The sequence below is a fragment of the Coptis chinensis genome, chromosome 3 (assembly GCF_015680905.1).
Source record: "Coptis chinensis isolate HL-2020 chromosome 3, ASM1568090v1, whole genome shotgun sequence".
In the NCBI taxonomy this organism is placed as follows: Eukaryota; Viridiplantae; Streptophyta; class Magnoliopsida; order Ranunculales; family Ranunculaceae; genus Coptis; species Coptis chinensis.
The window spans coordinates 110,669,042-110,696,137 of record NC_141458.1 but is presented as its reverse complement, the minus strand read 5'-3'; the positions used below and the strand labels follow the sequence as shown (position 1 = coordinate 110,696,137).

The window sequence follows — 27,096 nt, the reverse complement described above, 5'->3', positions numbered from 1 at the left end:
TTCGAGGCCCCACGTGTCTTCCTTCCCATGGTCCCTTATGCTGATATTACCTCTTTACCCCCACCGCTTAGACTCCCACTTAAACCCCTCTCTCTACTCCAAATCTATCACTTCAACCTTGCATCTTCTTCTCCAGCCTCTCCAACTTCTTCTCGTTGTTTTTCTCACTTTCGTGAGATCTTCAAGCTCCGATCGGGTTTCTTTAGAGCTGCTCCGTTGGTTGTGCTACCTTGCAATTCAGGTTTGTCTCCTCTTCCATTCCTTTCTCTTGTTATTTTGTTGCATTCACTTGCCTCACTGTTCTCACTCTACCCTTTATCACTCGTTCCCACCATTGTTGCTTCCCCTTCCTTCTTTATTTTAGTCCGGACATGTATAAGATCGGCCGGATACCTCGGCCACTCGATCCGAACGGATCGAGTTCAGATCTAGCAGACATACTGCGAACCAATCTGAATCCTCGAACCCTGATTCTTCTAATTCTGCCTCGGAACCCTTTACCTCAGGAAGGAAGACTACTCTTCCACCCCCTCCGTCATACCACTGTAGACCTAACCTCGATGTCATCAAGGCCGCCTATGGCATTCCGGGTAACTTGGTCCTAGAGCATGTGCCCGGCGTCACCCATTTTCCACATCTGGTAAAACCTCGGCTTGGTTGTCTCATCACTACTGTAGGTCAGATAGCGGCAGGCTTGCGCTTTTCTTTAACCCTTCTAGATGTCGAGGTGTGCAACCACTTCAATATTCCGCCCTGCCAAGGCATAGGCAATTTTTGGCGTGTCATGTATGCCGCGAACCATTATAATGAAACTCAATCCCCTAAAATCCAACTCCACGATATAATTACTCATTTTTATATCAAGAAGAGTACCAAGTTTGGTAGTGTAGGTATCGATCTTACGTACTTTGGCCCACGGAAGAAGCCCTTTATTCTCCACCTTACCACCTCTGACAAAGTATGGCATTACTATCCGCTATATGTGTCTGGGAATTTTCTCTCCGCGGATCTCCCCTCCGACGTTTCTATAAGGCACCTCAGTTTTCTTTCAAGTGGTACGTACCACCTTTTACTTCGCCGTGCTCCTTTCTAACTATATTTTTAACTTGTCATTATTTTGTGATCTAGGTTGGAGACCTGATTCGCGATCTCACATCTACACCGGCCTTTCCTCCGAAATTTTTCAACACCTCCGCGATTTGGGCAGTGCTCAATGCGCCCTTCTCGGCATTGACCCCGAAAAAGGTAACCCTCTTTTACTTGATCCATCCTTGAAGAACATCGGTGACTACCAAGGTCCCCTCTATCGTTTGCCGCCTCCCAAAGAAAGAAAACCCAAATCCTCTCCTGTCCCTAAAAGAAAACCCCACCGATCCTTCAAATACACTACCAAGATCTACCACTCCCAAGCTGTTGCCCAAAGAGCTGCCGCTAAACCCCACTCCCTACTCCCTTACGCCCCTCTTCCTACTCGTTAGCAGATTGGGAAGACGATATTAATCCCCTCCGACCACTACTTCGCGGCCGATATGGCGCCACAAACTCAAACTTTGGGATAGCGACTCCGGACGGTGATGACTCCGCGGAAGTCGTTTCTAGAAGTCCGCCAAGAAAGCCAAGTCGACATCCCGGAACTTCGTCTCTCATGTTACCAAGCCGCGGCCCATAGCTCCAGGGCGTCGGCATGGGAAGGAAACCACCGCGTCTGGTTCCTTGCCCTCTGGACCTGTTGAAGTCTGGCGACCTCGATTCAAGGTTAAGGATCGCGATGTCAATATCCGAGATTCAGCACTGGACAACCCAGCTGTTGCAGCCTCTCTCTTCTTCGGTTCCCATATTCCGAAGGATCAAGCCTATGGCGATTCTAGATCTTTGGCGTCTCACAAAACGTCTATCTATACTGGTTTGGAAAGGGTAAGTTCTCTTCCTGTATTTCCCATGGCGATTCCCTGGATGAGCACTCTTTACTAAGAGATTTTTTTTTTTAGCTAAGCCTGGACATTGGACATGTGGTCCGCGTTTTGACTAGCACTTTGGACTCCTTGGAGATTATGAAGCAGGAGATTAATGGTCAGGATGGCTGGAAAGTGAAGTATGCACAACTGGAAAAGGACCGGGATGATCTGCGCATCTTGGCAGTGAAATCGCATAAAGCACTTCAGCAAGCCGAAGATCAGCATAAAGACTACGTAGCTGGAGTTTCTTCGAAACTGGAAAGCCAACGGGAGGCGGACAAGCTGGCTACTCAAGCTACTGTGGACAAAGCGCTGCAGGAAGCCGCTGACCGCTTTCGAGTCCTAGCAGAGAAGAAGATCAATCGTGCACTAAAGCATCAACTTGATGAGCTCACTACTGCTGGCCGCCTTTTGCCTCTCTCTCCTCCGGCTATTTCGTCTCCAATCATTGATCTTCCGCCGATGGTGCCCTCTGAGGCTGATATGCTCAAGCAAGAACCCATTTCTACCCACAGTAGCGGTCCGTCCCCATGGCCGAGGATGATGATCCTATACTTGTCGGGGAGGCGCCTGAAGTTTCCTCCCAGAAGGATGGGGTTGACAGCCAACCTAGAAGTGAAAACCAGCTAATGGGAGAATATGCCGCTGAAGACATGAACATCGTTTGACCATCATCTGCATGATATGATTTTGTTTTTTTATCATTGACACAATTTGGACTTTTCTCTTTTGACGTCGTGTATGTGAATGTAGCCTGGTTTCTGGGTGAGCCCAGCAGGTTTTTTCAAGCTCTTTTGTATTGGACCGTTACTCTGTTCTTCGTAATTGTTCGATATGAAGGCATAAGTCCATTAAAAAATGTAACATGTCTAATCTCCTTGCTTTTCCTTTTATTTGTCGTTGTGTGGCTGTGAAGCCGTGTGGGGCAACTCAGTTTGCCCCATGTATAATATGGACTACTATCCACAGATGGTTCATCCCCCGCCGCCTCTTTGGTATTTTGTGAAGCCGATAATGGGGGCAGCTCGGTTGCCCCCGGTTTGATTTTGATTTGCCGTCATCACAAGGGCTCTTCCCCTTTGTCTTTGGCGGCCGGGAGGCCTTTTGGGGCAACTCGGGTTTGCCCCGATTTGATTGGACTATTGTCCGCGAAGGGCTCTTCCTTCTAACTTTTAACGGGTTGTGAGAGCCCTGGGGGCAACTCGGTTGCCCCCGGTTTGATTTGGACTATTGTCCGTGGAAGGGCTCTTCTCACTGCCTTTGGCGGCCGGTGAAGCCTTGCGGGGGGGGCAGCTTCGGCCCCCAGTTTGATTTGGACTCACCATCTTGAATTTGACTCACCGTCTTTGCGGCTGTGCCAGGAGATTGTGGGGGCAACTCATTTTGCCCCCATTTTGATTTGGACTCTTGTCAGGAAGGGCTCTTCCTTCCGTGGGGGCTCAAACCCCGGTTTGATTTGATTACTGATTGCCCGAAGGGCTCATCCCCTCATTGCTATCGTTGTCGCGTTTAAAGCTTTGTTGAGGCCGCTTCATTCTTTTATTCTCATTCATAAGACATATAGACGGCACGCACTTTAATATATGACAAGTAACAAAAAATTGACAATCTTCGATTCATACATGGAATTTCTTTAACATTCTAATGTTCCACGGCTTCTCAACCCTTTCCCCTACTAAAGTTTGCAATCGATAAGTTCCGAATGTACCCTTTTCCCTCACAACATAGGGTCCTTCCGGTTGGCCCTAGTTTTCCTTCATTTTCCTTTCTCGTGGCTGGTGTAACGCCGCACAGCTAAATCCCCACCTCGAATGTGCGCGGCCTCACTTTCTTGGCATATTGCCGCTGTAACCTCCGATGATATTCTTCCAATCGTATGCGCGCAATTTCTCTTTTTTCTTCTATCAGACTCAAATCACTGGCTAATATTCTTTCATTCCTTCCCGTTTCTACGGCATTGGTTCTGGTGGTGGAGACTATCATCTCCATTGGTATGACTGCCTCTACTCCGTAAGTCATTGCGAACGGTGATTCCATAGTCGATGTTCGCGGTGTTGTACGGTACGCCCAGAGTACATGGTTCAGTTCATCTGCCCATGCCCCTTTCATTGCCTCCAATTTTCTCTTTATATTATCCATTATGGGTTGTTTAAAAGACTCGCTTTGCCCATTTCTTTACGGATTATATGGTCGGAGAACCCTGTTTCACCTTTTAAATGCCGGAAGGAACTCGGACCTTTCTTCCCCGTGAACTGTGTTCCATTATCCGCGATGATCGTATGCGGGCAAACCGAACCTCGCATATGATGTTCTCCCATATAAACTTCTTCACATTGTCTTCTTTCACTTGTCGCAACGCCCACTCCTTCTACCCATTTGGTAAAATAATCCGTAGCTGCCAACATAAATCGTCTTTTGCGCTTGCGCGGGCGGGCCTTAACAATGTCCAACCCCCACATGGCGTAATGGCCACGCGGGCTGAACACGTTATGTAGCGGCTCCCCTGGGAGCATGTATGAGTGGCGCAAATCTCTACGGCACTTCTCACATTTCTTGGCATACTGTGTGGCGTCTCTCTCTTCATATGTGGCCAAAATACCCTTTGTGATATCAATCGCGGGTTGTCGGCGCCGAAAGTGATCTGCCGCAATCCCTTTCGTGTATCTTAGCCATAATTTCTTTTATATCCGCCATGCCCTATGCATTTCAAAGATCGGTCCGTTGAAATTTTTATACAACTCCCTTCGAAAGCAACGTGTATCTTCGACTAGTTTGTTCCATCTTTCGTCTCTCTTGTTTGTCTTCTATTTCCTCACCCATCGGAAGGTTTTAATGGGCATCATCCACCCCCGCTCATGCTTTCGGTTGTAAGCCAAACGCTTTTCTTCGATGATGGTCCGTCTTAGGACTCTCACCTCAATTGTCCGCCCTCCCTCGTCTCCCGCAAAGATTTGCCCACATACGCCAGGCCAAAGCGTCGGGTGTCTATTTTCACCACGGCCTAGATGTGCAAAGCTAATTTTCTCGAACTTGCTTGCTCTCTGTTGCAGGACCTCCAAGTACCTCGCCATCCTTGGGCAACGGGCCATAAATCCTCCATTCATCTGACAAATTACTAAGTTTGAATCAGAGAAAATAGACAATTCTCTCACCCCCAAATCCTTTGCAAGATCCAAACCTGCTATTACCGCCTCATATTCAGACTCATTGTTTGAAGCCGCAAATCCCAATTTCATCGACAACTCAAAACCTATTGTTCACCGAGCGTAACGGACGACTCAATTCCATTCCCGTGGTTCCGTGGCGGATCCATCCGCGGAATACTCTCCACCCATTCGCGGATCCCAAGGATCCAATGGATCTTGACTCAATTCCCCTTTGGTTCCATGACCATTTCTTCTCCCCATGTTGGGTCCTCTACCGAAATTCGCCCGGAAGTCGACCATGGCTTCGCGCTTTTCAGCGGTTCAATTTGATATTGGATCTCATAACAACCGCAAGCATCACCGCCCACTTCAAAGATTACGCTCGATTTATCCGCCTTCAATGCTTGCTTTAATGGCAAATTAGTTATTACCACCTGAATGTGATGTGACTCGAAGTAAAGGCCCGACCGGTGTTTGAAAATATTAATGCCAAAGCGTGCTTTTCAATTCTGGCCAGATCGGGTTTCCGCGTCAAAGATGGTTTTACTTTGGAAGTAAACTGGCTTTTCTACTCTTTCCACCACCCGAACTAGAACTGAGCTCACGGCATATTCTGACACTCCAAGATACAAGTACAGCTTTTTCCCCGCCGGCCGCGATAACAAAGGTGTTTTCCCAAATAACTCTTTAATTCTTGAAAGGCCCTTCACATTCCTCCGTCCATTTGGAAATCCGGCGTTTTTCTCAACAAACGATATAGCGGTCGGCATTTATCCGAAGATTTTGAAATAAATCTGTTCAATGCCGCGACTCTTCCAACCAAACTTTTACTTCTTTTTACATTTTGAGGGGCGACATCTCTATCGGTGACCTTATCTGTTGGGGTTAGCTTCTATTCCGCGATGGGTTACTATGTATCCCAAGAATTTGCCGAAGTTACCCTAAAGGTGCATTTCTCGGGTTGAGCTTCGGTTTGTACCTCCTTGCGATTATGAGGAAAGTCTCTTGGAGACCCTCTAAAGTGTTCTCGCTCGACATGCTCTTTTTTCCACCATGTCGTCAATATATATTTCCATCCCTTTTCGAATCTTGCCCTCAAACATTTTTTCTCCTAACCTCTCAAGCGTGGCCCCAACATTCTTTAATCAAAATGGCATTCTCGTTATAACATGAAGTCCCACCTTCCACCCACGAAGGTTGTTTTTCGATCTGGTCCGTTACATCGCGACGATTATATCCCATGGAAGCGTCCATAAAGAAAATAATTTGAACCCCGTCGTTCGGTCCACCGGTTCATCCACCCGTGGCATTGGATAACAATCTTTAGGACATTCTTTGTTTACGTCTGTAAAATCCACGCACATCCTAACCTTGCCATTCTTCTTTGGAACCGCGACTACATTTGACAACCATTCCGTGAACTCAATCTCCTTAATTATCCGCCCCTTCACCGGTCACCTTTTCGCAGATACCCTCCGCGCCGACCTCACGCTTCTCATCTTTTGTCTTACTGGCTTCGCATTTTCATTCATATGCAAGCGATGACATGCAAACTCCTGATCTAACCCCGTAATATCTTCTATTGCCAAAGCAAATATATCTTTATTCTCTCGCCAAAGCGTACTAGCTTACTCTTCCATTCATTTGGCAATTCCGAACCCACCCAAGTAAATTTCTCCTCGTCTCCGCCCCTGTGTTCACTATCTCAATCTCATCTAAGGTTTTCGGACCAAGTGGTGGCTCATTATATTACCGTCAAAGTCGCAACCTGTAATTGCTATGCGCCTCGGCTCGCTCGCAATCTCCTTTCATGCCGGACCATATTTCTTATCGTCACTGTTGTTGAATATTCTCGGCGGCTACTTGATCTCCTTTTATTTCATAATGCATACCTCCATTTTGGGGAAGCGGATTACGATAATAGGTCGATGGAATTGCCCTCATTTCATGAATCAATCGTCTCCCTAGGATTGCATTATCTTGGGAGTTAGTGTCCACCACCATGAACCTTGTGAATACGATTCGTCCGGACCCGGCGATTCTTGGTAATACTAGTTAAGCCCGCGGTTCGGTCATACTACCGTTGAATCCAAACAAATTGGTTCAAGGGCGCTTTCATCTGGTCTCTATCAATATTCATTTCTTCCACGGCTCCTTTAAATGCCAGATCCACCCGAACTTCCGCGATCTATCAAAACCCTCTTTACCAAATAATTTCCCATTGCAATGGTGATTACCAATGCATCCTCATGTGGTGAAATTCTTTCGACTCAGTGTCCTTTGGAGTGAGCGTTATGGTTTCCTCTCCCTTCCAGCGGTTCCACTAACCAACCGCGGCATGCTCACCACTTCATTGGGACCGTCGCGAACTTTCTATCTTTTGATCTTATCGCGGTGTACATTTCTCCCAAGTGTTTCCCGCTAAAAATAATGTTGATAGTTCCTAAAATTCTAGCCGGTGCCGACAATCTTTCAGCTTAAGCCCCTTAGTGATAAATTCTCTAAGCATTCCCTTTTCAATCATCCTCTCCACCAACCACTTCAAGGCATAACATTCATTGGTTTGCGTGGTTCTAGATCCGATGATGTAGGAGAATGGCTTCCTCTATTTCTCTGGTGTGTTTAGCGGACCTTCATAGTACTTGGAGCCTTAATCGGTTGTAAGATCTCCTCTAAAGATGTCTGTTAGGGGAGTTTGCTTTATTCAGCGAGCACGGCTTCCTTTCGAGCGTCCCTCCTACCCGATCCCGGTCCTCTCGGTCCGCTTGATTCGACCCTTTGTATGATATCTTATCCCTTTCTTCTCTCTTTGCTCTTACCCTCCGGTCATCCTTGTCCCTTTGCTGTATCGCCTTCCCGATCTCCTCTCTCGTTTCCTTTGCGTTCCTCGCATTATGTCCTCATATCGTTATGTACTTCTCCACCCGGATCTGGAGCGTGTAACGTGGTGATTTCAATCTTGGACACCGACTCGTGGACTCTAGTTCCTCGTCTCAAACCATCTTTGGAATGCTATTACTGGCGTATGTTTTCAAATTTTCCACCCTCGGCATCTCTTCCTTGAACCTACACAAAACTCCCTTTAACGATTCGTGACCTTTGCTTGACATTGAATAGGGCGCGATATCTACCACTCTCCCGCCGATGTATGAAATGATCGACAAAGCTGCCGCTCTAATTCTTCAAACCTATTGATGCTCCTCGACGCGTAATACGGTCGATGCTCCCCCCTTAAAGGCTGGCGGGAACATCATGCATCGGAGTCCATCATAGTTGCTTTCCCCCGCCATAACGGCATCGTTACGGAAGTGATGTAGATGATCCATGGTCTCCTTTCCCATCATATCTTTCAAACATGGGTTTGCATTTGAACCTCTTTGGCGCCGAATTCCATACCAAATCTGCGGGTGGGTTCTTATTGAGACTTCGCCACCTCTTTTCTGCATTTGCGCTCTGGTTCACTTTCTCCACCCCTCTGTTTTTGCTTCCTATCTTTCTCAATCATCGCTGCACCACCTCCATCGTGATGCCATTTATTTGTTCCTCCCCTATGGATGGAAATTCTTCATTCTCTCCCTCCATTCCACTATCTTGTAGATTCCCTCCGCTCTGTTTCCACCTGGGTGGCCTCCTTTTCTTTTCTCAGACCGTCATTCTCATTGCGTAACCTGACTATCTCCTCTTGCAATAGTCTGGTGGTATCCGCCGCCACCTCAGATGTCTCTTCTTCCCCCACTCCTTCTATCTCTGCGCTCGCTTCTTCTTCTTCTGCCTCTCGAACTGCTTCTTTTCTAGGTCTCCCTACCGCTCTTTTCGCTATGGTGGCCATTTTCACTCGGTCCCCACAGACGGCGCCAAATGTGTTATCAAATAAAATGTGTCTCTAATTCAATGTGTTCTCTCTAATAAAATGTGTTCTCTCACCAATAAAATCTTTTTCTTTTCTCCTCTTCTCCCCTTTTATCATTCTCCCCTCCTCTCAACTGCCTCATGTCCGCTCATTCATCTCTCCTCCATCCGTCCTCCTCGGTCCCTCTCCACATCCAAGGCGGTTTGAAAGCGGTTGGAGTTCCGCTCTTCTCAACTGCCTCTTATCCTTCGTTGATCCCTCCTTGATCCTGCATCCTCGGTCCTCCCACCTGTCGCGGTAGTTTTTAGCAGTTCCCAGCGGTTGGCATTCCGCGGACCTAATCAACAACATCGAGGTCTCCTCCATCTTAACTTACTTACGCTTACCTTACCACCTATAACCTTCTATGTCAAGAATATGGCCTCTACACTATCCTTACTCATTTTGCACTTCTTGAGAATGTTGAGCTTGTTTAGCTCTGTAAAATGCAATATCACCTTGTGTTTTTGCTAGTTTATGTTGTAGTATACTCATCTGCTGTCGTAACTGGTCTATAATCTTTACACAGCCATAAACTGAATCTTCTAGACTCGATGTCTCGATGCATGTGTTGCTTCGTCTGACAAACAATGCTGCTGCAGCCTGACAGGGATTGGAAGTTGCTGCAGTTCAAGAAAACAAAAGATTAATTTGAAGCAGCATCGTGTCGTTTGACATGCAATTACTCAGAGTATTTCATAAGGTGTAAGTGATAGCCCCACCAAAAAATTAAATGTTCAGTAAAATTCAAAGTTGTACTTCAAAATGCTGCGGACAGTACTACACTTCATTCACATTCATTTACGTGTCAATCAGGTAAGGAGACAAGGTGAGTATTAATCATTTACGTGTCAATCATAGCAACACGTTCACATTTATGTCTATACTGCATTACAGCGTTCACTGAGAAAAAACCAAAACTCCAATTCAATGATACATGCCTTGAAATATAGCTCCAATCAATATCTCATCGTCGAAATATAGGCATATAGCTCTATTTTGTAGTTGTACCAAACTATAAACTACCAACCATAAAGAAGGACCATAGAAATCCTAATACGGGATCACGCAATCAAAACATCAGTTAGGCGGGATCACAAATTCGAACAAACAGAAAATAAAAACACAACTTAATCAATCCAACGGTCAAGAAACAGTCAAACAAAAAACCACTAAATCAACGGACATAAATTTTCGTTCACAAATAATACGGTTATTACTATATATATATAAAAGTGTATTAAAAAAGCAGACCATCCTCTTCGATCTATTAAGTGTGTGTATTACGCAGCTTCATCATTTTAGCCCATTCCTCATATCTCTCTCCCCAAATTAAATGCAAAACCCTAATTCCCCAAATTAACACCCAATTTCTTCAATTCTCCCAACAATTCACCAATTCACTCGAATTAGCTGGAATTTCATTCAAATTTCATGAAAGTTACAAACTTTATCAATTGAACAATGCCAGAAATCAGATTTTTGGAAAAAACGGGTTAATTTCACCGACAAGTTCAAGATCAGTAACAGAAACAGTAAATGGATCACATAAGTTTGTGATTCAAGGATATTCGTTAGCTAAAGGGATGGGAATTGGGAAACATATAGCAAGTGAGAATTTTACAGTGGGTGGATATCAATGGGCAATTTATTTCTACCCAGATGGTAAAATCCAGAAGATAATTCGACATATGTATCGGTTTTATTGCATTAGCTAGTGAAGGAACAGATGTGAGAGCTCTTTTTGAGTTAACACTTGTTGATCAGAGTGGGAAAGGGAAACATAAAGTTCATAGTCATTTTGATCGCTCGTTGGAAAGCGGGCCTTATACTTTGAAATATCGCGGGAGCATGTGGTATGGTTTTAATTGGCATTGGAATTATTTGGATGTGTTAATTGTTATGATTTATGTATAAGTTTGTGTAATTAGTACTAATAGGATGTTGTTGTGTAACTGTATGTCCAATAATGCTTGTTATGTTGCTTTGGTGTTTGAGTGTCGTGGGAAGTATTTGAAATTTGTTAATTGTATGATTTATCAATATATTTGTGTTGTATTTACATTTTTTGGAATTAGTATTATTAGGATATTTCCGCTTGTTATGTACAATAATGCTTACTATATTTGAAACGTGTTCATTTATATCATTTATGCTTAATTTTGATTTGTATTTATGTTTTACGTAATTTGTACAATTGGGATTAAGTTGTTTAAATGCCTTCTTATTATAGGATACAAGCACTTTTTCAGACGTGTTACACATGAAATTGTCTCACTCTCTGTTAATTTTTTGCTCACTCATTATGAAAATTCATGTTGTGAACTATTGGCGGTAAATGGTTTGGATTTTTGCACTTAGTTGTATATCCATTGATGGAACAATTTCAAATGTGTTAATTGTTATGATTTATGTATAAACTTGTGTGTTTTTTACGTTTTTATGTATCAATAACCTTATGTAATTTGTTGAATGATCTTATTATTTAGGGGGTACAAGCGCTTTTTCAGACGTGCTATGCTTGAATCTTCGGATTTTCTCAAAGATGATTGTTTGAGAATTAATTGCACTGGTTGGAGTTGTGGTTTCTACAATTGATTGCTCTCGGTTACACTCAGTGCATGTTCCTGATTCAGATATTGGAAACCATTTTGGTATGCTATTGGAAAATCAGGAAGGTTCAGATGTCGTCTTTGATGTGGCTGGGCAGAAATTTCATGCTCATAAGTTGGTATTAGCTGCTAGATCTCCTGTTTTTTCGATCCGAATTTTTTGATGGGATGGATGAAGATAAGAATGAAGTTGTTGTCACGGATCTAGAACCTAAGGTTTTAAGGTAGAACTTTATTATTCTTCACTCAGTATCGTTGTTAGAACAACAGTGTGCAGCATTTGTGTGAAATTAGTGGGGAGCCAAGGCATTGTTGTTAGTTGTTTCAACTTGCTAAATATAAACTTCTTGTGTGATTTGTAGGCCATGCTGCATTTCATATACAGAGATTCCTTAATGGAAGATTCGAGGCTGGTTGCTTCGAGTTCATCCTCTGCATCCTCCACATCTGACACGTTAGCTGCAAAGCCTATTAGCCGCAGCTGATAAGTATGGTTTGGATAGACTAAGACTGATGTGTGAATCTTATCTCTGCAAGGATATCTCAGTGAATTCTGTGGCAAAAACGCTTGCCTTGGCCGACCGTCATCATGCCATGGAATTAAAATCTGTTTGCCTGAAATTTGCTGCTGAAAACCTTGGAGGTATACTTCTCATTCTTTACTCACTGGCAATGCTATTATTTGTGAATGTGCGGTGGTAACTAAATTTTGTAAGTAAAGTTTTAGTCAGCTAAATCTTGGTTGTCGTTGAGTATGAGTTCTCACTTTGTGGAAGTGGACAGTTCCACCCCCATGATCAGTTCGTAACTAGTATACACTGCATAAATGCGCTTTAGGTACAATACAAAAGTTTATCTGCCAACTTTATTATCTAATTTTATTTGATATGTTAAAATTAGTTTCGTATTATGCAACTTGAGCTTCATATCTGTACTGTAATGGTGCAGTTTTTTCAAGTGTTCTGGCTGTTGAGGAGTTTTCTTAATGTCCCAGAAATTATTCAAGGGAGGATTTACCGTCTTAAATTCCTAATTGATGCAAGTACTCTGTCGTCATGTGGTTGTATAGTAACTAGTAATCACATATATTTTTTCTGTTGGTCTAAAAGTAAGCAATCTACTAGCTACTATACTGCGGACGATGTTGGTTCCTCAAGGGATTTGAAGGAGCATAAAGCCCATAATGTGTGGACTGACCTTGAACCTTAACATGGTGAAAGCGTAAGTTAGGCTGTATTGGTTATGTCTCTTTCATATCCTTAAGCAATTTGGTTTCGAGGTTACCGGGAGTTATGAAAAGTGAGTAGTCTTGGCAGCAGAAGCCTGTGTTAGAGTTTTGTTTGCCTGGTAAAAATTGTGAGGTCATGGAGGCACGGTAAATATTAGTAATTTACTAAGAGAAAGGAATAGAATATGGTATTGGCAGCTTCTTCAGTCCAATGTCTGTCAACTTATGCAGTCAAAGGCTTGCCTAGGCTCAACCCAAGTGCCTAGCTCATACGCGTGCCTAGTATTGTCTAAGTCCCACTCAACCCATTGCCCTACCCTCAGAGCATCTCAGCACCTAGTTATCCTACGCATTTAACTGAATAGCTGTTGTCCAACAAGAAATTATGGATGTTTAGGAACAATCAACACATTTGAGGTAGTCTTCTCGAGAACTAATATTTGGATTTTCATATTATCGCTGATCCTACACTTGATGAAAAATATTATTATGAAGCATATATGACTGATTGTGGCGATAGTTAGGGCTTTTGATGAGTTCAGGATTGGCCATCTCATTGGCATAACACATGATTCTCCTCCCCTGGTATAACATGTGATTCTCATTAGATAATCATTGATTGGATAAAGTTTCTAGTCTTGGAAGTCGCCTATCATGATTGATAGACAAATCCTAGACACTTTTTTTTGAGGTTTTATTTTTACCAGATCGTGTACTAAATTAGCGTTACACCAATCACAGGCCAACTTTTGCTTAAGTGAAACCTTGTTTGCTTGTGCTTTTCCTTGTACCAAAGCGTATTGATGGTTGTGCAAATATACCATATTTATGTTTGCCTAAGTGAATTAATCGTCCTCGGCTTGGTACTTTTTAGCGATCGATTGATTGTTCATCTTTAATGTAGTTGGCTTGAAAGAGATCAAGCGTATCCGTTATTGATGGTTCGCCATGACAGGATTATAGACTTCTTACTAATAATTTATGTATATTAGATCATAGCTAAGTGTATCAACAATCTTCTTCTATAATATATGCTTCTATAACATTTTACTTCATTGAACATGCGGACAGGTTGTAATCTTGCTAACATGTTAATTAATGAAAATCGTTTTAATGCTTGAGTTTGAAACTGATTTCCAGAATCGTGATTTAGCAACTGCTGCATGTTATGTTTATGAAGTTTTTCATTCTTCAGGAACACCCCAAGTAATTGATTATTCGGGGCGAGTGGAGGCTAAGGTTTCTATTTATTCTATGGCTATTGTTTTACTGTGCTTAATTATATGTTTTTTCATGGTCCTGTTATGTTTTAATGCAGCCGTTATGCGATCAAATGGATTAAAGTATCTTAAAAAAAAATTGCCCATCACTGCAGTCGGAACTTGGAAGGCGGTGGCAGGATGTGAGGAGGAATGTAGCAGTGGAGGTGGAAAGAGCCAAGCGATGTGGGCACAGCTTTCAGATGGTGATACAAATGGCAGGAGGGTAAGGCAACGGACCTGATACTGGGAGAAGTGAAAGTTCTGGGTGCTTGTATCTGTACAATATCATTGATTGAGTGTTCAAAGGAAAAATAAGAGAAAAAGCAAGGGATTGGAAAATCAAACATTGCCACTGTAGCATCAATCTTTGCTTCGTGCTGATGTGGTGTGATGGCAATGAAATGGATCTTTTACTATAGGTCCTTAGTAGCAGGCTGACTTTTCAGAGAAAACTAACAATTCCTGTGTTAACTGAGAGGCGTGTGTCTTTCCACTGAACAAGCGTCCTTCCCACTTTATTTACAGTGCTTGCAGGCAAGTTAAATTTGAACAGAAACAGTTATGGATTTTACTGATTGGGTACTTAAACTATTTTATTTTGTAAGATGCCACAATTCAAAGAAAAACACATTAAGAGTTTTTAGTTCTTAAAAAAGTGAAGAGTTTGCTCACGATTTGGAATTTTATGATGTAGTTCATAGCTTATGAACATTCTGGTTGTAATTGTGGCCGTTTAGATGAGGTTCAACTCTACTTTAGCTATCTGCTGGTTCAGACTGCTGTTACTGTACAGTGTCTGCCATGTTGTCTTTGGTGTACTTAGTTGTATGAATCAGACGATATCAGCAACAAGGTATTGTGGACATTCAAGTCGCATTTAGGTAATGCACATTGGGCTACCTTCTTGCCTGCTTTATTTTTTGATAACATTATCCAAATATTTCGGTGATCGATATGGGGTGTGTTAGGTGAGTAAACAGGACCTACTGAAAGGTTATTTAAGAAAAAAGAAACACTGTGCTGAGGTTATCTGTAAGACTCTTAACGTTCATATGGCTGATTCAATTCTGCTCTACTCCATACTCCATGTTACGAAGTGCCATTTTATTTAATTTTTCTTAATACTTTTGACACTTTATTTCTCGGCATATCTTGTCCAGCCACTGCTATCTCAAATTTTACAGTTTTACGACACTATTATATGCTTTGATCCAAGTGTCTACTTTGTGTCAGTGTGTTGAACTCTAAAAGTAGGCTTAGCAAGGTAAATGCTTATATTATAAAACAATAACGCTACATCGGTGGAAAGTAAATGACACCTAATCCCCACTACCTTAATGCGTTTACATGTCCCTTGCTCGGTTACCCGTGTTTTTACATTACTTAATATGTTGGGCAAGTTCGGATTGGATGGGTCTGCTGTCTGTGCTAATGCAAATGACTGCAGGATGATACTAAACGAAGACCCTAGTCTCTAAACTCGGGTCCCAGACCCGGTCGAATTAGCACTCCTGGCTACCTTTCGAGTTAGATAGTTAGATCCACTCTAAGAGCATATTTAGGAGAGAAACTAAGAAAATACCAAAATTTTAAACCAAACCAAACACCAAATTAAAAAACACCAACCAACCAGGAGAAATATTAAATATTAGCCATCAAATGACGCGGTTTTAGATAAAATTGCGCCATATAATGTCACGGCTTTCACCTAAACCGCCACTCTTGAAGTCCATCTTAAAGCCCGAAGTCCACGCGTGGTTTTTCAAACGCGCACGATGTGCGACATCAACTTTTTCTTTTCTATTTCCAAATCTGTCGCGCAGTTTTAAGTAAAAATCGCGTGAGGTTCCCCACTCTGCGTTTCCAAGCCCATGCGATGTTCCAAAAACCTTTGAGGAGATATTTGATACAAGCACCAAAACAAACGCGTGTTTGTTTTAATGTTTTTTAGTGTTTTTCATCAACATGTGTCTCTTAAAGATTTAAAAAACACCAAATTATTTAAAATTTAGTGTTTGATGTTAGGATAGTCTCACCTAAAGATACTCTAAGAGTTCACGCATTGGGTTGACAAAGCAAATGCAAGCAAAAACGCCTAGGTAACAACATAATTTTTCTATGCAGATAATCCTTGGGCAGTAGAATATAGCTGACTGGCTGTATGCCTGTATATTTAGGGTTATTGTATGAGTATGACCTACGCTGTCCTAATTTCTTAGTGAACTGGTCCAAGATATATCCCAAATCCCTAACAATATAAAAGTTCCCCACAAAAGGGTCCCCAACGATATGGATACGAATGTACGATATGATACACATTTTAAAATTACTTTATGAGATCTTGAAAGGGAAAAACTATTTTAAAAATCAACTGTGGAGATGTGAAAATGTGATGCATGTAGGGTTTGTGGGCTTGTGGCTGTGGAACCATCCACCTTGGCTGTCATCGTCACGCTCTCTTTGATTGGATCTTTTTGCATGCATTCCACAAAGCTGTTTTCAGACCATACCCTCGTTTAACATCCAGCAACAAACACATAAGATCAAATGGGATAAGATGTGTTGATTTTGTCAGATCTTCTCAATCTCATATACTCCACATACCAAAATTTTCACGTTTTCAGGAACACGAGTCTACTCAAAGTGTTAAAAAGACATTGTTTATTACACAATACAATGTGACTATGTGAGGATGAAGTGTTTACTAGGAGCATGGTTTATGTAGTTAATAGATTCTTCGCAGAAAAACAACCTTTAATTAATCTCACAGCATGGTGTCTGCTGTTGCATCAAGAAAATTCTGAAGCATATGATATAATCATATATGACACATTCACACAAAACTGATCAGTCTTGACTCAGGAAAAAAATTCGTTAGGATTTGCATTTTTGATACTAAAAGTGCAAATGTGAACACAAAATCTACTAGACTTAAATTTTGGCACTAGTATTTTTGGTACTGTGACGTGCTACACAATTATTTTCTATTTTAGATTTCTAGTCATAAGCGCTCAACAAGTTGCACCGCTAGTCTCTGTTTTATATAAAATCTATAGGCTGGGCTACTTGGTATATCTTCATAGTAATGAGCGTTCTGAAACCGTTTCGTTTCAGTTTGTTTTATTTTAGGACCGTTAAGATCACACATCCAACGATCTCGGATCTGGTCACTACGAGGATATCCTCGGGGTTAGAAGGACTCCATCATATATCCCTCCCTATTCCCTAAAAACAAAAAATGAGTTAGGCGGCTGTCATCACGTCACTATCGATAACCTTTTGGCATTTGTTCGAGTAACTCCAAAGAGATTGTGATGCCAAAACCAAAATTGTCTAAAACTTCAGCAAATACCAGAATGCCGACATTTGCGCGAAATATTAATCTCTGATTACATTAATTTCCATTGATGGTCTTATTTAAGCAAAACATTTACACCATTTGATTCTGTTTTGTAAATAAATTGGCAATCATAAATTTGCAGTTTTTGGTAAAATAATAAATGAGAGCTGAAAGGGACAAAAATAGACTTGCCAAGAAAAAGATAAACATACAAATGCTGGAAAAGTAGACTGAATAAATACTCTGCTCACTCCCAAGAAGAAAGATTGAATCTTTTGAGGAATTGAGGAAGTGGTTATGATTTATTTGATTATTTTGTGAAAGGGAAGAAGAAAGGAAGTTTTAATGGGTTGTGAGGTTAATGCAAAAAGGTTTTTGGCAGTTCTTCATGGGGAATCACAAGTTTGTTAAGGGAAAACATGTTGATTCAGCTCATAATGTAAGGACAAGTAATCATCAAGAATTAGCTAAGGAACTTTCTGTTCTTCAGCTCATTGCTATTGGTAATAATGCTTTTCTTTTTTTTTTAATTTTTTTAATCTTTTTGTTCTTGTGCTTTGTTTCCCTCTTTTCAAGGTGAATAGAGAGTAGCAGTAGTAGATACTGTGATTTTCAGTTTTTTTTTGCATTAAATATGAATTACAATATATACCGTTGGATGGTGCATAAATTGAAGTAGTAAATTTTCTCATACGAATAATATTAAGCACACATTTGAGTTAAGGAAACAATAGCAGAAAGGAAAATGAAGGCAAATGAGCAAGACAAACAGACCCAAGTGAAAAGTAGACAGTCGGTAATCCTATCAATGCATTTACAGTTACGTTTGTGATTCCTCTAATCAGGTGTTGGATCTACCGTTGGAGCTGGAGTTTATGTTCTTGTTGGAACGGTTGCTAGAGAGCATTCGGGACCTGCCCTTACGGTTTCTTTCTAATAGCTGGGATTGCCGCTGCTCTTTCAGCATTTTGCTATGCAGAGCTTGCAAGTCGATGCCCATCTGCTGGCAGTGCCTATCATTACTCATACATTTGTGTTGGAGAAGGGTATGTATGCTTCTCAGATTTTTGCGACATCCCCTCTCTTTTTCTAAAAGTGTAGTGCACATTGTTGGGAAACCAAATATTTGCGAGTTTAGTGCCATTATAGAAGACTGATTACTTACGGCAACTAATTTAGTTTTGGTATTGATTTTAGTGTTGCATGGCTGATTGGTTGGGCTCTTGTTCTTGAATACACAATAGGTGGTTCTGCAGTTGCTTTCGGGGCATATCACCAAATCTGGTATCCTCCATCTCAAATTGTTTCCCTCCTAACCACTTGTGTTGTTCTTGAGGATTTGATTAAGTTATTATTTCCCCTGCTATTTTTTCTGATGTCGTTTAGATATTCTTGTTAATTGTATGTCAGTATTGTTTCATAGTCCACTGGTGCTGACCAAGCTTGGCATGTTAAACAAATTTATGTAACGGATCTCAAAATGGGAGAATAAAACTCAGAGAGAATGAGGGGAAAAGTAACAAAATGTGGAAAAAGTTACTGCAACATAAAATAGGCTGTATGAAACTAAGAAAGTAAAAACCAGAAATATCATAATCAGATGTTTGATTCACATTTATTTAAGAGTGATAACAACATTTAACTTCAGAATTGCTAGATGCAAATCCACTTCTATCCATGTGGAGCACGATGAGTGGCTTTATAACTAAAATTGAAAATAATAAGTTGTTGCATGAAAATGTATTTGGATTCTATATTACTTATATGTGGCTGTATATGACACTATACCTTTGGATGACAAGTTCTCAGGCGTAGACAAGCTTATTTGTAGCTACTAGTCTACTACAAGACTTGGAAATATGTATAATAGATGCAATTTTTCATGAGATAGCACAATATGTGACTAAATTATTTGGACAAACAAAAAGAAACAACGGTAAGAAGATTTGGACTCCTAGCTAAGAAGAAACTGTAATGTGAAGATTTTGAATTTCAAGTCCATCTCCAAAGAATGTTACGTTGTTGCAATTAGTTGCTAGGTACAGGTTATATTGTTCAACTTTGTACAAAGAATGTTACGATTTTTGTCTCAGCAGCTCCTTAAAAAAATGCTGTACATTTAAAAATCGTAAATTATGTTCCTCAACAGTGATGAATATGTCCACAATTTTCACAGGCATTGTTTTTGGAGGCAAGGATGGTCTCCCTTTTTCTTAGGCCGTGTAGACATACCCTTGCTTGATGTGGTGGTTGATCCATGTGCAGCTCTTCTTGTTCTTATAGTGACTGGACTGTTGTGTGTTGGGATCAAAAGAGGTTTTATTTTGGCTGCACTTTTTTCTTTCTATTGCAGTCTAGTTTTCTTGGTTTTTCTAAAAGTTCCATCAACTGCTATTTTTGCAGAGCTCCTTTGTACAAGCCATTGTCATGATTGCAAATGTCTGTGTCATGGCTTTTGTTATAATAGCTGGTATATCTTGGTTTTAAGGCGGATGGGTTGGATATGAACTTCCTAGTGGGTAAGGGGAAGTTCTTTATTATCAATTTCCGGGGAAAAAGTAGTGTGTATATTAAGCTTTGAAGTGTAGTTCATTTCTTCTTGATTTCATAGGTATTTTCCTTTGGGGCTTAACGGAATGCTTGCTGGGTCTGCAACAGTCTTCTTTGCATATATTGGTTTCGATGTAGTTTGCCAGCACTGCCGCAGAGGTAGATGTGGCTCTTTGGTCTTTAATATCATTCTGTGTGGAAACTAATTGTATGCTTATATGTGGTTCCATGGCTTTTCATCTAAATGGGTGAAGTCAGTGAGTGTTGGATGCAGGTCCATTTGCTACACTGTACTCTCGATAATGCAATGCCTACCACTCTTTTTCTTTTGAAATAGTAAATTCATCTATTGTAGATATTAAATCTGAGCTTCTATGCAACAATTGTAACAGTCGTGAATACTCTTATGCAAGTGTCAGCATTGTTATCCCCATCCTTTGTTTGTAAAATCCCCTTATTAAAAAAATGAGATAACAATTATGTTAAGAGTTCCTTGTTTAATACTAGTATAGGAAACAGACTTCCTCATAATTCTCACATATTGGTAAGTTTGACAACCAGTGAAAACTTTATCCATGAAAAACTATTGACACTGTATCCATGAAAGCTTTATAGACATATAAATATATAATGTTTCTTCTTTGTTTTGATCTGTACTTGCTAAATTTCTGTTGGAAATTCAATGTAAAGTTCCTTACGTGGTTTAATATAGTTTGAAGGTAGTAAGTTTCTTTTGTTACCACCTCCATTACGCCGATATCTCTTCAGAGATTGTGGAATTTTATGTTATGTTTATTCTAAGCTGTTATTATTCATTGAAGGTGAAGAATCCTCATCGCGATTTGCCAATTGGTATTGGGGTTGCTGTGTTTATATGCTGCTTTGTACATGCTGGTTTCTGTTGTTATTGTTGGGCTTGTACCTTACTATGCAATGGATCCTGACACCCCATTTCCTCTGCATTTTCCAGCCATGGGATGCAGTGGGCAGCGAAGTTCTTAACTATGCAAATTTCAGTCTTAGGTTCAAGCTTGGGTAATTTTGTTATACTGATTTTGTGTGTTCATTTTGTAACTGTTCTCATTGAAGGTACATTATTACAGCTGGAGCAGTCACTGCACTTTGCTCAACCTTAATGGGTTCACTTCTTCCACAGGTAACATATTTTTAACATGCTAACTTCTAGATGTTTCATGTCATTGTTTACAAGGTTTGTTAATGAGCTGTGAGTTCTTAGAAGATAAACTGCTTGTTCATTCAAATGGTTTTCTATCTTTGTTCTTAATGAACACACTCTAATTACTAGATAAAAGTAAAGATGGGGATTTTAGCAAAACGCCTCTCATATCAACCTACATGCTGTTTTCTAAAGATTTTGTTAGATTTAGATCTTCGAGGCTAACTAAAAGTACTTTCTCACTTGGTTATTATGATTTTGTCAGAAATCTAACCAATCACCTCCTACTTCTATTTTTAAGTGAAAATTTTATTGATAACGAAGTTTGTTTATTTATTTTTATTTTATGATTTTAGTTTCCGCTCTTCCGCTGGTTAGCATTTGAATAATATCCAAGACATCTAATACACCAACAAAGCTATCAGGCTAACACTTTGAAAAGTTCCAAAAGCCAATCGGCAAGGGTACAACAAATAATGGGCAAAACTTTTTTAGGGTACTATGCATGCCAATATTATTACGATATATCATTATATTGAGATAAATAAACTTGCAAGAAAAACACAAACATATGAAACTTAAATTGGATAAGGTAAGACATTGTAATTAGCATTTTTTCGCACTCAACCCTGTTTCAAGTCCGAATCAAGTATTTTTCTTAGTGATTTTAATAACACTTTTTTACAACCCAAGTAGATGGCTTATGAATATCAATCCTTGATGCTTTGCATAAGTAAAATTTAAACAAAACTAAGTGAGTAAGGGTACATGTCCATCAAAAATAATATAGAATTGCATGTACTTAAGAAACTCAACTAAGTTTTCAAGATGATAATCAGAAGTCAATACATCATGATGTATAAGCCAATTCCCACCTACATCAACTAAAAAACATTTCTCACATGTCTAAAGAAAAAGGGCGTGAACTCAGATTTATTAGAAAAGATATCCCTACACATCAATGCAACAACCTACACGAATGGGATGACCAAAATAGAAAGGTTGAACTAAGAAGAATATTCAACAATTACCACTCCCCGGATCAAGCATACAAAAAGTCATGAGGGTTCGGACTCTTGAGCGGGATAAGTGAAAAGAATGAAAACCTTTGAAGTATTTTGCACTTATTATTCTTCTAGATCATCATCTCTAAGCATTTGGGTAGGAGGAGTTTTTGCCTCCACATGCAGAGAGTAAACCACATATCTGTAAATAGATTTTTCAATCCAAGTTGGAGTTTGTAACCATGCCATCAAAGGTGGGGTTTAATTAACTAATCTCGGGGGTTACATAAAATTTCAGGTTGATTTACTTTGCCTCTCACTTTCGTTTTGAGTCCTAGTTAGCCACGGGTTTTTCAACCCCAGAATGCCAGATTATACAACAAAAAAAAATTGAAAAGTTTTACTCTAGTTTTGACTTAAAAAGTAAAAAGAAAACACACTACATCCAAGTAATTGTACTCAAATTTTTTAGTTGGTTTTAGATCCTTTTTAAGTTAAATGCTAAAAATTAAGGAGAAGTCAGGAGGTAGAAAGAGAGCTCGATCTCACTTGATTGTTGCCTTTGCTTTCTTCTTCTTATTGTAACACCAACCTCAAACAACTCTCTCTCTCTCTCTCTCTCTCTCTCTCTCTCTCTCTCTATATCCCTATATCCAAGAGAATACTTTTTGTAAAATGACATGAATACCACTTGTGAGGATAGGCTTAAAAATTATATATCCAGACATGTCCACTGTCCAGTGCCACCCAGCCACCTCTCATGTCCTCCGAAACTTTTTTTAAGAATTAGTTAGAGGTTAGGCTAGTATCATCAGCTCGCCATTCTCATGGATGACAATGCCAGGTCTTTATAGTCTAGGAATGTTTATAACTTGACATTTTACAACTTTCCCAATAGCTTCTAGTTTATTTTTATTCGAAAAGACTGCTCAGTTATCTAGGAGCTGACCAAACTCTTATCTAACCACTTATGTTTGTCTTTCAAATTGAGCAACTCTGCAAAATTTTGTTGACTTTGTAAGTTCACTTAAAGAGGTTTCTCTGCATCTTTAGGTAGTTTATAAAGCTTTTCGTAATTCTCGGAATGTGCATCCCCGAACCTTTCTTATTGTGTCCGCAAAATTGTTTGGGTTTTTCATCTCAAAATCTTGATTATGCACGAATTCTTTTGATAATTTATCCTTTGACATCAAAGACTTATCCATTCCCACTGCAACAAAGGTATAATGCATGCAACAACCACCAAGAGTCGAAGTAATGTAGTACTGTGCAGTAATATGAGTGTAACAAAATGCATACTACTGAGTCGAAGTAACAAATGGCAGTAATAAGATGATAAGAATAACGGAATCACAGACCCAATAGATAGACTCTCATTAACATTCACTAATGCAATTTTGTAAAAATCACATTGGTTAAACATTTAGAGGGTAAAAGACACCATCATATAAAAATCAAAGCTAACTTCACAGATATTAAGATATATGAACCTCCAGCAACGCCATAGACAAAGAAAACATCCGAAGAAAGAAACTTGCATGAGGCCTAATTAGTGTGGAATGAATGTTCCTCAAAGAGAGGAACTAAGACAGCAAAAGAAAACATAACAAAGTCACATTATAACTACATGCAATAAACCAAAATAAACCAAAAGACAGAGTGAAATAGAGAGAGATGTAAACCTGAGTGTAGTGTATTTTAGTATCCATATGGTGTCCATTGATTGAGGGGTATGGGAGAAATCCCTTTCGAAACCCAAGAGTTAGGTGGGTGAGTGAAGGAAAACGCCCAATGAATCTGTTTTCATTTTTCTTTCAATTCAATGTTCAGCCACTTATTCTTTAGACTGAATTAGATTGGGGGGAAATCAAAAAAGAAAATAAAAGATATTGCCCTCTTTTATTTGTCTGAGTCTTATATATACTAAGAATTGCTATGAACAGAATAAGCTCCATAACAGCAGAGACTTTCTAATGGTACACTCACACACCATCCTATATTTCAAGGGGATATACCCCTGTATTTAATATATGTTTGTATCACTCTGCCCATGTATTTCTTAACAAAATAACTTTAAAAAAGAATAAAAGACCACCTTTAAACTCATCATCCTCTTGTGGCTGACATTAACACATCAAACCTACTATTGAGAAAATGTTGAGTCCTTGTGCAATATGTTCTATAGTCGTTATCAACAATAACCTAGTGTTCCTATCCACTAAAACAATTTAGTATAATATGAAGCTATTATGCCAAGTTGCCGAATTGCCAAAATTGCTGTAAATTAAATTAGAAGTATTGTACCTTGTCTCTAGACCTTCCACTAATTATGGCAGTTGGGAAATGTCTTTCAACAAAGAAAACACAATTAGGTTTTTCCAAAACCCCAAAAAATCAAGAATAGATGTGAAATAAATATGCTAAATTTTTTTTACAAATCAATTAAACTGGGATAAACATCTGTACCTGAACAAACAATTTCGTGTATGTTTCTTTATTTATGGAATCAGTCCATACTGATAAGTCAGGTGAAGAAATAAGGAAAAGAGAGTTTCAGACTTTCTGTGGTCTAAGCTATAATTTATTTTATCTAGTATGTCAATTACTATTTTTTGCTGTCAGGTTTTTAAACAGAATTTCTTGCAAGCTACTCTTGTCTTATTTATCATTTTTGCATAAATAGTATATCTTGCCATAGATCTGAGTGTGTTATGCCATTACCTGAAGCGGAAGCCATGAGGACAGACGTGGGCGAGAGATGATGGGTTCCTTTAGTGCGCATTGAAGAACTCTGTGGAGTATAGAACTATGTGAGTTTATGATCCTTCAATTCTTTAAATCTACTTGTAGCTTAATCACCTGCGGATCATGAAAGGTCTCATTTTTTGTCAAAGGTGGCATCGAGATTCGGGTCTTTGCTGGTCATTGTGATGATGGAAGGGTGAGAGTGAGATTCGAGAAATGGGCATAGGCGAGGAGAGAAAAGGGGCTGTTGAATTGAGGTGTACAATTTTTGTGTCATGGCTAGCAGTTTGGCTCGATGAAGTAGTGGGGCTATTGTGAACTCTTGCTTGGTAGGGAAGAAGATAAGAGAAATCGTAGCTTCAGGAGAAAAATTAGGTTTTCGGTAGAATTTGTATAAGGTTTATTTAATTTGCTATTTAAAAAAAAAAATTTTGAGGAGTCCATAGAAAATTAAGAATATATTAGGGAGATTTAAACAAATCTGGAGAGGTGTCACTAATTATTATTCCATCCGATTTTTTAGGAGCCAATCATATTGCTTGAGGTGCAAAATGGAGTGATATGGTGAGGAGAGAGAATGTGTGTATATATATATATATACGGGCCAGATAGGTTGACAGCCGAAAATCTAACATCAACCTTACAACCGAAACTCACCGTTGGATCACCCAATCTAAATTAGAAATCAAAGGCCCAAATATTGCCTTAACTAAATAGAGCAGGGGTATTTTGGTAAATTACTTTCTTTCTCTTCCAATTTTTATTTCTATTTTGCGATCAAAACCCTTACCTTCTCTCTCTCTCTCCAAAAACCGAAAATTTCCATTTTAACTATAAAAAATCAAAATCAAACCGAACCCAAAACAAACTCTTACCTTCTCGCGCGCTCTAACTCTCTCCTCCACTACTGAAATCAAACCCAAAATCAAACCCAAAAATCAAACCCAAAATCAAACCCAAAATTGAAATTCTAAAAATCAACTTTAATAGAGCTTTGTGAATAATTGATTTTACATTTGAATCTTTTGATTAAATAATTTAATCAAACCGAAATACGTGTATAATATTGGAGTCAATGGCAGAAAATATAGCTATCGGTATAGAAGAAGACGTAGTTGTTGGGTCTTCTTCTAATAAATCCCCGGATAGAGAAATGCATAAACTAGTTGCTCCGTTTGTAGGTATGGTTTTTAGTAGTGTTGACGACGCAAATACTTACTACAAACAATATGGTCAACAAGAGGGATTTGAGACTCATGTTCGATCGACGGATCGGAAAAAAAGCGGTGTGGATTTGGCTACGGACTGTTTAATGGTTTGCTCTCGTGAATGGCTCCATAACAAGAGAGAAGTGGGAGAAGTGGGTGTTTCTAGAAATACTAGCACTATCAGGTGTAGTTGCCCCGCTAGAATGCGTGTTACGAAAAGAAAACACGAAGATATATACTATGTAAGTTGCGCTGAAAATGACCATAGCCACGGTTTGGTTAGTCCAGTAAAGAGAAATTGCATGAGATCAAACAAAAATATGCCTGAAGCGGCGAAGAGGTTGACTGAATTTTTTGGTGAAAATGATTTACCAGTCGGCAAAGTTGCAGCTGTTTTTAATGGGGAAGAACTTAGGTTTACAAAGAGGGATTGCTGGAACCATCATTACGGTTCGACCAGAAAAATGCCTAAAGAAGGTGATGCAACTGCCGTGCTTAACTATTTTATGCAGAAGAGTGTCGAGAATCCCCAGTTCTACTACGCCATTGATCTAGATCAAAATGGGACTGTTTGGGGATGGGAGGTCTCGAGTGCAGTATGAGTATTTTGGGGATGTTGTCTCTTTTGATACCACATATCGTACCAATACATACTCTATGCCTTTTGCCCCTTTTACTGGAGTCAACCATCATATGCAGTCGATTCAGTTTGGTTGCGCATTGTTACTTGATGAGACAGAAGATACATTCATATGGCTATTTAAGGTCTGGCTTGTAGCCATGGGTGGTCGTGCGCCAACGACAATCATCACTGACCAGGATAGAGCGATGACTACAGCTTTTGCCAAAGTGTTCCCTGATACTTGCCATCGTTACTGTCTTTGGCATATTATGCAAAAATTTCAAGAGAAGCTGTCATTTACTAAAATTGAGACATTGGTAACTGACTTGAAGAACACTATTTCTTTCTCGTATAGGAT

The 27,096-nt window shown here is 39.9% G+C and overlaps 2 pseudogenes across 1 annotated transcript; both read left to right on the top strand.

Moving 5' to 3' along the window:
- Positions 1–1,768: 1,768 nt before the first annotated feature.
- On the top strand, positions 1,769–14,683 carry LOC147512941 (BTB/POZ and MATH domain-containing protein 5-like; annotated as a pseudogene). The gene is made up of 7 exons (XR_015216105.1): positions 1,769–1,903; positions 1,989–2,475; positions 9,807–9,819; positions 10,462–10,846; positions 11,480–11,825; positions 11,963–12,245; positions 14,149–14,683. The product of XR_015216105.1 is annotated as a BTB/POZ and MATH domain-containing protein 5-like (transcript).
- Positions 14,654–21,384, top strand: LOC147512940 (cationic amino acid transporter 3, mitochondrial-like; annotated as a pseudogene).
- Positions 21,385–27,096: the final 5,712 nt, after the last annotated feature.